The sequence below is a fragment of the Ischnura elegans genome (genome assembly GCF_921293095.1).
Source record: "Ischnura elegans chromosome 13 unlocalized genomic scaffold, ioIscEleg1.1 SUPER_13_unloc_1, whole genome shotgun sequence".
NCBI classification, from domain to species: Eukaryota; Metazoa; Arthropoda; class Insecta; order Odonata; family Coenagrionidae; genus Ischnura; species Ischnura elegans.
The window spans coordinates 14,963,717-14,975,881 of record NW_025791657.1 but is presented as its reverse complement, the minus strand read 5'-3'; the positions used below and the strand labels follow the sequence as shown (position 1 = coordinate 14,975,881).

Genomic DNA, 12,165 nt, shown 5'->3' with positions numbered 1-12,165 from the left:
TGCATATGGATGAAATATGTATCTCCGAACGCTACAGCTATCTCGTAAGAGAAATCACCGCTCTACAAGTGTGCGATCCCGTGGCATCGAACCGGCCGCATATTCGGTCTAGGCGATCACTTGTGGGTGTTCGGGCGGTACGAGGTAAGCGGGGCATGCCAAGTTCTAATGGATGCTGGGAGTAGACTCAAAAGGACTCGAGTGTGCGCACGCGCATATATGAAGAGTAACTTGCAGGTAGTGTAGCAGCCACTTACACTACCTGCGCCCCAGATCCTATTCCGTCAATGTATCCAGTGCCATTTAGTGGCATTCATATGAACTTCATGCCAAAAACGCCTTTTTTTTCGTGTGCTTCTAGCGGCCATTTGCTGGTGTGCTTCCAATAACACGTTGTGAGTCTAAAATCTATTTGCTGTTAAATTTTTAGTCTCCCCAACTCATCGTATATCTGCTTCAATGCACATGCTGGTTAAATTAACAGAAGCCGCCACTGATACCTAGTACTTATCTCACAGTTGGAAAACTTCAAACACTATTCCTAAACTTATTTTCAAATTTAATCCACCATTTTTCTATTTAACTAGACACAGCCATATCGAAAATTTAATATATACAACATTGCTTGTGGTCGCTTTTCAGTGTCTCAAATATGGATACTCGACATTATGTTGCCTTTTATGCCATCAGAAAAATGAAAGGAATTTCACAAGATTTGACATTGGAAAAAAGTGTTAGAGGTAGACATTAATCAGTTCAGTTTTTGGCTTTGCTTTATGACGTTTTAAATCTGTATTATAAATTATCGATAGCATTCTTTCATCTTGCTTTCGAGGAATGCTAAAAATTTTAATTTTATAGAAACCTTTTAAAAAGATCTTCCGCTTATGTCAAAATGGGGACATTTTGGACAGGAACTCTCAATCATTGCTTGATAGGAATTTTATGCATCATTTTGCTGCAAATTTTTCCAGGTGAAATAAGATGAGATATACGTCCGACTCTTCGTTTTACAATTGAATTTCTTTAGGGTAGTAGAAATATTTCCAGCAAACATATTTCACGGGAAATTTGCCTTTTATTTTTGGTTGCGTATTAAGCAATATATTTTTTCTCCAGCCACATATGCGCCTGTACACTTTTTGGCAGCGCATTTAACTATTTTTATAGTATTGATTTGATTTTCATTTTGTTTCTTTGCAGCTAAAATTTCATCCTCTCGCGCCAACACTGAGATACTGCATTTCTTATCGGTAACCATTGGAACCACTCCTTGTTTCAATTGGCAACTTACTGTCTGCTTAACCCAACAAACACTTTCGTAATGATGTCAGTCAATGGTTCTGATAGAGTCGCCAAAGAGTTTGTGGAGGAAAGGCTCTTTGCTGCATTGGTGACTGGTTCGTTTCTCCAGCATAAAGAGCTGCTGGACATGCTGGAAGATGTGGATGCAAGGGGCGTGCGGCAAAAAACCCTCTTGCATGTTGGGGTGAGTCTTGGGAAGGCCGATTGCGTGGAGGAACTACTGGCGAGAGGGGCCAAACCAGAATTGACTGATGACAATCAAGTGGACGCATTATCTTCAGCTGAGGAGATGGCTCGTCGCTTCCCTGAAGACATGGAGCGCTCAGAAGTTCTAAAGTTGGTGTCCTTGGTACACCGGAGGGACCAGGTGATAAGGCGTCACCTTCATTCGTCATTCAGTACGAGCGCTACCTACACAACACCCGTGGCTACATCAGATAAAGACATTGCATCTTTGAAGTCCTCCGTGGATGCATTGAGGAATGAAATGAAATTTCTACAGCGTCAGTTGACCTTCTCCTTGAAGGGACTCAAAGCACAGGTGTGTGGACGTGACGAACTCTTGCGGTGCTTGGAAGAGGCAATTACTTCAACTGCAGAGCATGTAACGTCAATTAAGGTTGGCCTGGGAGAGGATACTGCCGTGATTGCGCTTCCCTCTGATGCGGCAAAAGCTAGGCAGGAGTGCGTGAACGCCATGTTGTGTAGGACTACTATTGTATATGGAGATGGAGTAGACACCATGCGTACGTATTATGAAAGACTGTATGATGAAGATGATTGTACTGCGTGTATAATGAAGTATCTGTGTGGCCATGATCGGGTGAAGGTAGTGGTGGACTGCGAGTCTAATGACATTAGAAGGATGAAGAATAAGTTTGCGGATTTGGGCGGGACTAAATGGGATGGGACTAAATGGCGCTCATTTTGTGATTTGGAGACTGAGACAGTGTATTTTGGCGCGAAGGTTTGCTCGGGTAGTAGTGATAAAAGTGTATGTACTTATTTAGCTTGGGCCCTCTCGCAATTATCTCTCAAGTTATTCTTTGGAAATGAGGCGTTGCCATATGAACAGAGCGATGCAGAATGTGAGTGTGAGTGGACGCGGGCTCTACAGGAGGTGGAGGGGAGAAAGAGGGGCGGGGCTTTCCATTGGTGTATCAGATATGCATTGGATTGTAGGACACATGCGGGTAACGTGTGCTACCTGGCAGCGGCAGTGCCTGGAATTATCACTTATTATGATGATGATCCACATTAGGAAGAGCTCTCCTTCATCAGCATGTCCCTCTCCACCACTCTTTGTACTGTAACCACGTGTTGCCAACACTGCTAGCCAAGGCAACGGTGAGTCCTCTTTCCATTCCACAAACTAATTATTCCCCTTTTCTATCGTCGCATAATATCATTTATTCCTGTCCTATCCGTTAGCTTCCATTTTGTACCTATTTTACTATTAACACTGTCCATATCTGCACCGAAATATATTTCTGTGTTTTTTCTCTTTGGCATTCGGTAGAAGAGATCAAAAAGTCAATCTTATTTTTCTTTTTTAAATGACGGGAGCGTTTTTCAGAGCGTATCAAAGTTTCAATTAAAATATTCAATTTGTTACCCAAAGCGCTCGTCTGTTGGCCATTAAATTATTATTTTAAATTCTTAATGTAAACTTTTTGGAATATCAGCAAGATTAAGTCAGAATTTATCTTCCCACTCTTTTCCCGAAAGTGGTTCATTGGACGGAGATATGTTTGGCAGTAATAAAATGAAATTTCTTTCAAAGAAATCAATGTCCCTATTTTATTTACATAAAAATTGTCGCTGAAGAGTTGAGAAGTATTTCACTAGGGGAGACCACGCACCTTGCTCCGCCTTTTTCAATGCCATATTTTTTATGGCCTTCGGAATGGGAACGCATCTCTGAACTAGTAGTGGTTCCGTTGAGTGGGCCTTAGTTTGGCTGTGATTAATTAATTTCAATGCGGTATTTTCACAAGCCGTATATAATTCCAAAATTTCACCCCACTCATCAGATGGGTCAAGTAGGGTAGTGTTAGTGTACGAGATACCCACCCAGAGGGCTAGGGTTCGGGGCTTCGTTATGGTAATTTATTTTGTTGTCTTAATCGTAATCATACGGCGTCAAGTTTTTCATTAATTTTAATTGCAGCAAGCATAGACATGAGACAATTTTTATCATCATAATGCCGTTTAGTCATTTAAGCAGTGTCATTTCAAACGCGTTTAGATGAAGGCTAAACTTGCTACTCTTCTACACACCGAAAGATTAATGGGGGCTATAACAGTGGCTTTTTTCGAAGAAATGACATTTGTTGGTGGGCCTCTTGTTATTATTTTTGAAGGGCTACGGAAGATTTTGGGAAGCGGAGAGCAGACACATTTAGCTTATTTGTTGCTATTAACCCTCTGTCGTGCGCGACTGTTATTTTTACCCAACCGTGCGAATGGTGTACTTTGCCTATGATATGTGCATGTATAATAACACTCGATTTTTGTCGAAATTAATCTTTATTTGTCGAAGTTAATTCAATCCTGTACATTTATAGCTGATACAAATATAGATGTACCCAGGTTGTACACGGCCAGTCGTGCAGCGTAATTTATACGCCACGGGTGACGGGTTCCTCTAGCTGATCTAAAAAATAGCTAAGATACCTCGAACTTCGAGAACTCGCAATATAAACAGTCAAAGTACGTTTTAGGAATACACAAGAGCATTCAAGCCCAGAATGTACGTACATGATGAAATCCTTGGCTTTCGAAAATTGACGTATTTTATACGCCAGCGCGCCTGGTCCAGGGTTATCAAATTCTATTACATCGTATTTTTCAATTGAAGTTGTATTTCGGAATGGTTTCTGGAGCACATAGGTACTGTGTAAGTTAACTCCCTTTGGAGTAAAGTGAATACGAACTTTTGAAATTCGAATCAAGTGTTTGAGAAACATGGCAATCTATATTAGTTTTGTGTTCCTTTTAATTATGTCTGTTCGCATATTGCTGCTCGCAGCGAGCAATTAATGGCATTTGCTCTCGCAAGAGGGGTTTTCATTTTTAATGTGGAAGTTGATCAGCATAAGAAAAGAAAAAGTCAATATTTAGCGAACACCAACCCTATCTAGTGTAGTCGTTGTATCTCCGCGTTTGAAATGACACTGCTTAAATAATTAAACGCCATTATGATGATAAAAAATTGTCTCATGTCTATGCTCGTCGCAATTAAAATTAATGAAAAATTTGATGCCGTATAATCACGATGAAGAAAAAAAAATAAATTACCATGACAAAGCTCATAACCCTGGCCCCCTGGGTGGGTATCTCGTACGCTACTACTACCTCACTTGGCCCATCTGCTGAATGGTGCGAACTTTTGGAATTATATACGGCTGTTGAAAATACCGCATGAAAATTAATTAATTACAGCCAAAGTAAGGCCCATTCAACAGAACCACTACTAGGCGCGTGGTCCCCCCTGTAAGTTTTTTTTCATTTCAAAGCAATAATTCTTACGAATAGATTCAAAAACTCCATATCCCATATTATGAAATTATTTCCAGTATATAACTTTTTATAGCAATAATATACTAATTGATGCCTGATGCCAAAAAATGTTAACATTTGATAGTCAGGAAAGATCCAACTAATCTCACTCACCAAAGCATGGATTTTTATCAGAGCAGAGTTATATAATTTTGGTTTTTTCCCGGCGAACAACTGCCGTGAAGTTTTCTCGGATTTCGCACCGGGTTAGGTTCTCCATTTCTGCTTCCACGGAAGGAAAAATGGCGAACCTGACCCGGTGCAAAACCCAAGAAAACTTCACTGAAGAGCAGAGATAGTTGAAAACTGTTGGCATAATTTTGGCAGTGGTAGTTCATGGACCAAATATTGATATTAAAGTTGTATTTTCAGTTAACATTCCTTAGTTTCCTTCAAAGGTGATACCCATTTTGTTCATTTGTACTTCTTTCAGCGATGAATGTAGCTTCATATACTTTGGAGGATACGATGGGGCCATCCCGAAGAGGAAAATTCCGTTTATGTTCATCAGATTATTATCAAACATCCCAGTGTACTGTAAACTGATTCGGTTTACTCTTTAACTCACATGTATAGAATAATGGTTACATTTTGATTAAATTAGGATTTTGATAAATAGCATTACCCCATTAATAAAAATTGTATTAACCTAAATAAAATTTGTATGCATTCCTATTCAATTGCATAAAATATTTATACGTTGCATGCAGAAATGTATATACTTCCAATTGCATTGAGTCGTGACTTTATACAACTTAATACAGGATGTACACGGTTTACACAATCTGTGTGCCAATTTACGCAAGTTTCATTAAGCCTTCATAAAATTTCATACAATCTTTAATATGGCTGAGTTTTAACTATGTGTACGTGCTATTTAATTAACTCAGCCTTAATTAAGCTAATATACAAGGTCAAATGTGAGTTATTACATCAAAATTGCTATTTTATACCATGTACATCTAAACCCAATTGTGTCTTCCTACTATTTCATGTTCATATCTCGTGCTAAAATAGCTTGAGATACATTGCTGAAAAAATTGAAAGAATGCATTACAAATTACTTGTTTCATTAAAATGCCAACCACGCCAAACGAATTTTGTTGTAGTTACAAAATATGGAAATAAATTGAAAACATATTACCATTGGCAAAATAGTTTAGTACATTTATTTGAAGATGAATTTCAGTTATATATCTATCATTTTATACACCAAACGTGTTTGAGCCCCCCCACTCTTCTAGCTTCAGAGTAGAATGATCAGAGAAGAATGGCTGGTGAAAGTGTGTACGAGGCCACAGTCTCTCTCACACTTTCATCCAGTGAACATCACTCTCCAGCTTGCAGTGTTGCCAAACTTAATCTGTGGAGATTGTGCTTGTACTGTCTCACGAACAGTTATTTACACAGTTTGGCAACGCTGGTCAGCCGAATTGAGGAAAAAAGGGAGGGGGACGGTGAGGTGGAAGGGGCAGCACTTCTGATTGGGTAATAACTCTCTACCACCCAGCCACATACACTTCGGAATAATCCGGAATATCGCCACTCCTGAATGAGACAAAATTTCTATTCCTTCCATATTATGCAATATTTTTAGGCTTCTGCTGGTATTACATGAAAGGCGATGTTGTATAGGACATCATCAATCTGTAATTTTTCAAAATTTTCCCGTACTTGGTTTATTGTAAATTAAAGATCTCTTTTCAAGCGGACATCTTCAAAGATAATTTTCTTAATGTTCTCATTCCTCCACCTTGTTGTAGGCAAGGATTCTAATTTCCTTGAGTAACAAGAGGCATTATCTACCACTATAATTGATCCTTCGGGTAAGTTTGCAAGAAGTGAGTGCTAAAACCATCTCTCGTAACACTCGCCACCCACTTCTTCATGCTCATGAATTGAGTTCTTTTTGTACAGAAACACATGCGATGCTCCTTTTATGAACCCATTTTACGTTCCTGCGTGTATAATTGCTAATCGTCCTCCTAGGGAAGTGGGAGCCAAGCCCAGTATTTAGTCCAGCCAGGAAAGCTTGACGCGGATTTTATAATTGTTTGTTTCGCAAACTAATGTTCACTATTTGTCCAACATTAATCCAACTTTCGCCTGTGAATACACTAGTCCTGTGCTCGCGACGATATTGTTTAGCTACCTTAAATAATTAATTGTCCCACCAACGAATAATATCATCCCTTTCGATAAGGATGATTCTTTTCCGTCTGCGTTCGTACACGAAGCCTATGTCCAAAAGAAGACGATATAGTGTTGTCCTTTTGTAATCTGGGAGAATACTATCCATATTTACCGAATTTAAGATGGATTTTAGATTCGGAGGATTATTTTTCACGAAGGATTCATGTACCTTCCTTCTAATTCCCGATCTCAAAAAATCGTCGAAAATCACTGCTCTCGAATTTTCGTAAGACAGTCTAATTTATTAATTTTTGAAGGAGTTACCAATGGACCACTTTCCTTTCTAACTCTGTAAACAGTAGACTCCGAGCACCCAGTAGCCTTCGAATTTTCTCGGCAGGCCTCACTACTGCTGAGAGATTTCCTGAAGTACGAGAAGACTTTGGGCACGAACTGTCTTTCGCGGCTTACGAGCTTCTCACCTTTTCTCCTCTTCTTTGTATAGGACATATTGATTGGGCGTGTTACAGCGTAGATAAGTGTAAAACACACTTCACAATTCACTACACAAATTTAGCAGACCATACAACACTTGTTTAATCCAAAAAAATGCAATGACAAACTGAACGCCTTCGTAAATTCTTCCCACGGCCCCTTCGGCTAGGATCGCTTTTGGGGCAGGTTTTATGGTACCCTATGAAAGGAACTCAGAAAAAAACCAAGCAACCTTTTTTAAATGCGTGCACTGGATGGGGTAGTGTTTCGTACAGATTATGATATATTCTTTTTCTTGGTTTCCGCGATGGGACCTAAACACCCAAGGCGAAAGCGTCTTATTTCCAAGCCGCTTGCTTACTTTCGTGTATCAATGTGTTCAGATAAAAACACTGCCGTTACGACGTATAGGTAGATATTCTCTGTTTAGGATATCAAGCAAATAGATAAATACATTTCATAGTATGCATCGACAAAAAACTCCTTTTCCGTCCGATTTTCCGTCTGCGTGCAACAAAAGCAAGAAGCCCGGCCCAGCGGCACCGTAATATTTTTTCTTAAGATCAAAACCTTGTTACTCGCTTCAAAATTGATTTAAGTTAATGATTTTTTCACCAAAAATAACCTTGTAGTTTTCTTCAGATTTGAAACGCAGCATATAGGGACCTACGACGTAAGAAACGTAAGTTAGTAAGCGACTACTTTTTACCTTGAAAAATCAAAATGTTCTTGTCCTAAAGGGTGTTACGTCGGCATAACAACATTAAACTCAATATTTGTACAATTGGTGAAGACCTTCAAGGAAAAAATAGAGTAAAGAATTTTTTTGCAGAAGATTCAATTCAATACAGACAACGGTTAGGCAGAAATTGTGAGAAGAACATAAAGTAAAAAAATGCACGTTTCTGACGGAAATTTACGGAAATGTTTTTTATAGCTTTTGTAATAATATTTATCGAAAAACTATTGGCACCAATGAATGCAGCGTTTCTTTCTGCATTAGAATGCAATTTTTAATCAGTGCATAACGCATTCGTGCTGTTATTGACAACACCGCGCTCCTGGCCTAATGGAGATTAACATGGGAAACGATTCTCCATAAGAGCCCATACTGTCAACTAAATGTGGAACGCTCTATAGTGTAATTACTTCCAATGTTGTGTTTAAAAAGGTCCTCTGACCTCAATTTGTACATGAACATTTTATTTGCATGTAAATTGCAACTAAATTTGTACATAAGACCCTGCCTTTTCTCTACATTTTAAAATTAGAAACGCGCCTATCCCTCTGTGGACCTGCATTGAAAAGAGCTGGGAAGCCCGCTGGGAGCGGGCGCAACACGCTCGTATCTTCCTAAATAGCTCACTGCCTTCTATCTGTCTTCTCATTGTGTGTCAACACCTCGTGCCCCAAGTGTGTTTGGTCCACCGCGTCCGTCCTAAGCGAAGGGGCCAGGTGCTTTACCCTGCGTTTCTTCGTTTATTATTTCAGCAATCAACGCTGATAAGAGAACCTCTGAACAGTAAGCATATACTGGGACTACTTTAGATATTTTCTGAACTCGTGAAGGTGTTCTGAAACCACACGTTTCAGTCCAATAGAACCATTCGTGCTGCATGGTGTTCTTTCAACCAGTGTGTCAGAATTCCCCCTCGTGTGTAGTTCCAGTGAGTGGCTATTTTTACGATAAAGGATTCCTATTATAGCTTAAAGTAGTAGAAAAAAAATTCCAAGTAACGGAGAAATAATTGAAGAATTACTTGCAAGTGATTCAGATGAAAGTCTAAGTTCGGAAAGTGATGGAGAAAATTATATCATTGATCGCTAACCCACGTCCAGCGCGAATAGATAAAAATGATTAGATCTTTAATTCGTTTCCGTTATCATTTAGTTCGTTATGCTTCGTGTTATCACAAACATAGTTGAAGGCAGAGGTACTTCATAAGCTTTTCTTTCGCTCGTAAATTCAGGGATTAAAAGTTGATTCCGAATTAAAATGAAAAAAAAGGCCGCGAACGGAGATGGTGAGACGCGAAATTAAGAAAATCTTTTAGGCAATAAAGAGCATAACATGAAAAGATAGAAGAAATCCATACCGGTTTATTTGACATTGATCACGAGATAATAATAATATAAATATAAGTTGTGTAATAGAAAAATTTGGGAAAAATGCCTTTATCATACATTTAAGGTGCTAATGTTTTCATAAAATAAACTTTAGTATTAAAACAAGTGGTATATTCCGCAATGGACAAACATTGTTTTTAAGGTAAAGTATGAGAAGACCGCTTACCTGTAAAACCCTCGTAACTCACGCCATTGAAATAAATTCTGGATCCGCCATTGATTAACAATCTTTCAAGCTAACGATGACTCACTTGAATACGAGCTATCTGAAACATCAGGCTCCTGAGAAGCGTTTTGTAGGTGAATTTTGATTTTATTAACTTAATCATAGAAATGGTAAACTCTTAAGGGTGAGGAATATAGAATAATTTAGAGGACTTCAATTTTGAGTAGAATTTCATCTATGAATGCACTACGATCCGAAATAGACTTGAATTGCAGAATTTAACGCAAAATATCGTATTACATGCAAATAAAATGTAAATAAATGGATCAATCGATCCCAACCATGAGTGAAGATCTACACTGATCGTTGGGATAAAAGCCGTTTCAATTACTCCCAACATATTAACAAAAGTTAAACTATTAAAATTAGAGTCTAAGGGATATAGGTACTAGGGTCGCTTCAAATTCACACTAGTAACGGAGTGTTTGCGGTTGATTCAAACAAAGTGAAGAAAATACACAATTAATTAGTGATTCAAATAACCCACCCGAAAAAACTGGGTCATCAAACCATCAGGCTTCCGGTTTAATTAAATCAATATCAGATGAAACTGTTTTACAATGTTTGTAAACTCCTGGGATTAGTGATTAATTACAATATATCAATACCAAAATGCGGAAATGGAGATTTAGAGGAAAATTTTAAAAAATTTTGCCTACAAATGTATTTTACATCATTTTGCCCTTTAAATTTAAGTTGAGGCTGACCCAGTTAGTATATAACACATCCAAACAAAAAATTTAAATAAATTTTTGATTTTTCTGAGGCTTTCGGGGGGATGCTTCCCCTCACTTCCCCCCATAGTTACGCCGCTGCAAAAAATTGTAAGTTGAAAATAAGAGAATGACTTACAAGTTAAAGAGCAGTAGTGACATAAAATACTTGAAAATTATAAATACTCAATGATTCTTTCATGATACGGTTTCAGGCAACCGTATTGTTAAGAATTTCGTCAATGAGTTAGGAATTGCGATTTTTTTCCATTATATGCATCAGATGGGGCCGAAGAGTGTTTTTGAAAACATTAACAGGTGAACAGCTATTTCTGATGTCAAAACTTCACCAGTTAACTAGCAATTCATGCAGTGAACGAGGAAGAAATATATTCAAATGGCTAACTCCAGAAAATATGAAAATTGGAAGGCCAGTTGAAAAATGACGGTCTCACGTAACGGTGAAAGCGAATTTCGGTGAGGATTAAAATGCGATTCTCCTACACTCGACGAGGGGGCTGTGCCTCCTTCCGCCTCCAGATTTCTATGGAAAAGGCGCACGATTTACTGTGTCCCCATGACCGAACACAATATTTCCCGTCGTTGTTGAGATATTAATTAATGAATAGAGAATTAACTAGGATTAGGCAAAATTTAAAAAATGGTCTCGACACATTGTGACGGCTGCCTGTCCAAACGCTAATGCGCTCGCCGCTTTTCTTTTGTCTTCATTGGACCCCACCCCCGAACGCGGAGGGCGCACCGAACGGTGGACGGAAGGTTAGCCCGTGAGGCAGAAGTGAGAGGAGTCGTTCTGAGGAGACGTGAGGCCGAGGATTGCCATAGACAGCAAGATATTTATTTATGACAGCGTTGTTTTTTGTTTAGTGTCCAGCGTTGTTTTTAGTGCCAGAAGTTTAGTTAGTTAAGTAAGTCCAGATTATTACTTTTTTAATCCCAATTCCTTTACCACATTCCCGGTGATGAAAAGGGAGTGCTTTTGTCGCTAGCGCGATCCTCACAACTTACTACGGGAATTACTTTCTCCAACAGGGGAGTTGCTTCAATTCCCAGCACGAGCGGAATCATTTATCCCTCTTATTCAGCACCCCGTACTGGCGCCCAATTACTCAAACGAACCTAGACCCTCGGGTTAACCCGCGGCACAACCGTTACATCATCACGTGGACTACATTCCAAAAATGACGTATTCGAAGCAAAGACTATTGACACCTCAAATGGAGTGGTTTCCTTCATCAAGGAAACGAAAGGAATTGATTACGATTCGTTACCCACCATTAGTGCATTCATAATATACAAATTACTTAGTTTAAGAAATCCTGGCTTCGACGCATGGCATTGGTAATTTTAACCGCATTTGAAAACGGCCAGATTAGCGCCCATACGATTCCACGCCACGTGACGTCACAGGGACTTAGTTTCTACACTAGCAGATAGGAGTTTTACATCGTCCGTGATTACCAATGCATGCATAAGGCACAGAGATCAGGGGAATATTTCTTAATAATCACCTATTAAAACTGCCTACGGTCGGAAAGTTTCCTTTGCTTGATAAGGTGTTAATGATCCTTATTTAAGCCAAGC

At 39.0% G+C, this 12,165-nt stretch overlaps 1 long non-coding RNA gene across 1 annotated transcript; it reads left to right on the top strand.

Moving 5' to 3' along the window:
* The first annotated feature begins 2,212 nt into the window (after positions 1 to 2,212).
* On the top strand, positions 2,213 to 6,023 carry LOC124172029. Its single transcript, XR_006868049.1, has 2 exons — positions 2,213 to 2,652; positions 5,300 to 6,023. It is a non-coding gene; the product is annotated as an uncharacterized LOC124172029 (long non-coding RNA).
* The last annotated feature ends 6,142 nt before the right edge of the window (positions 6,024 to 12,165 follow it).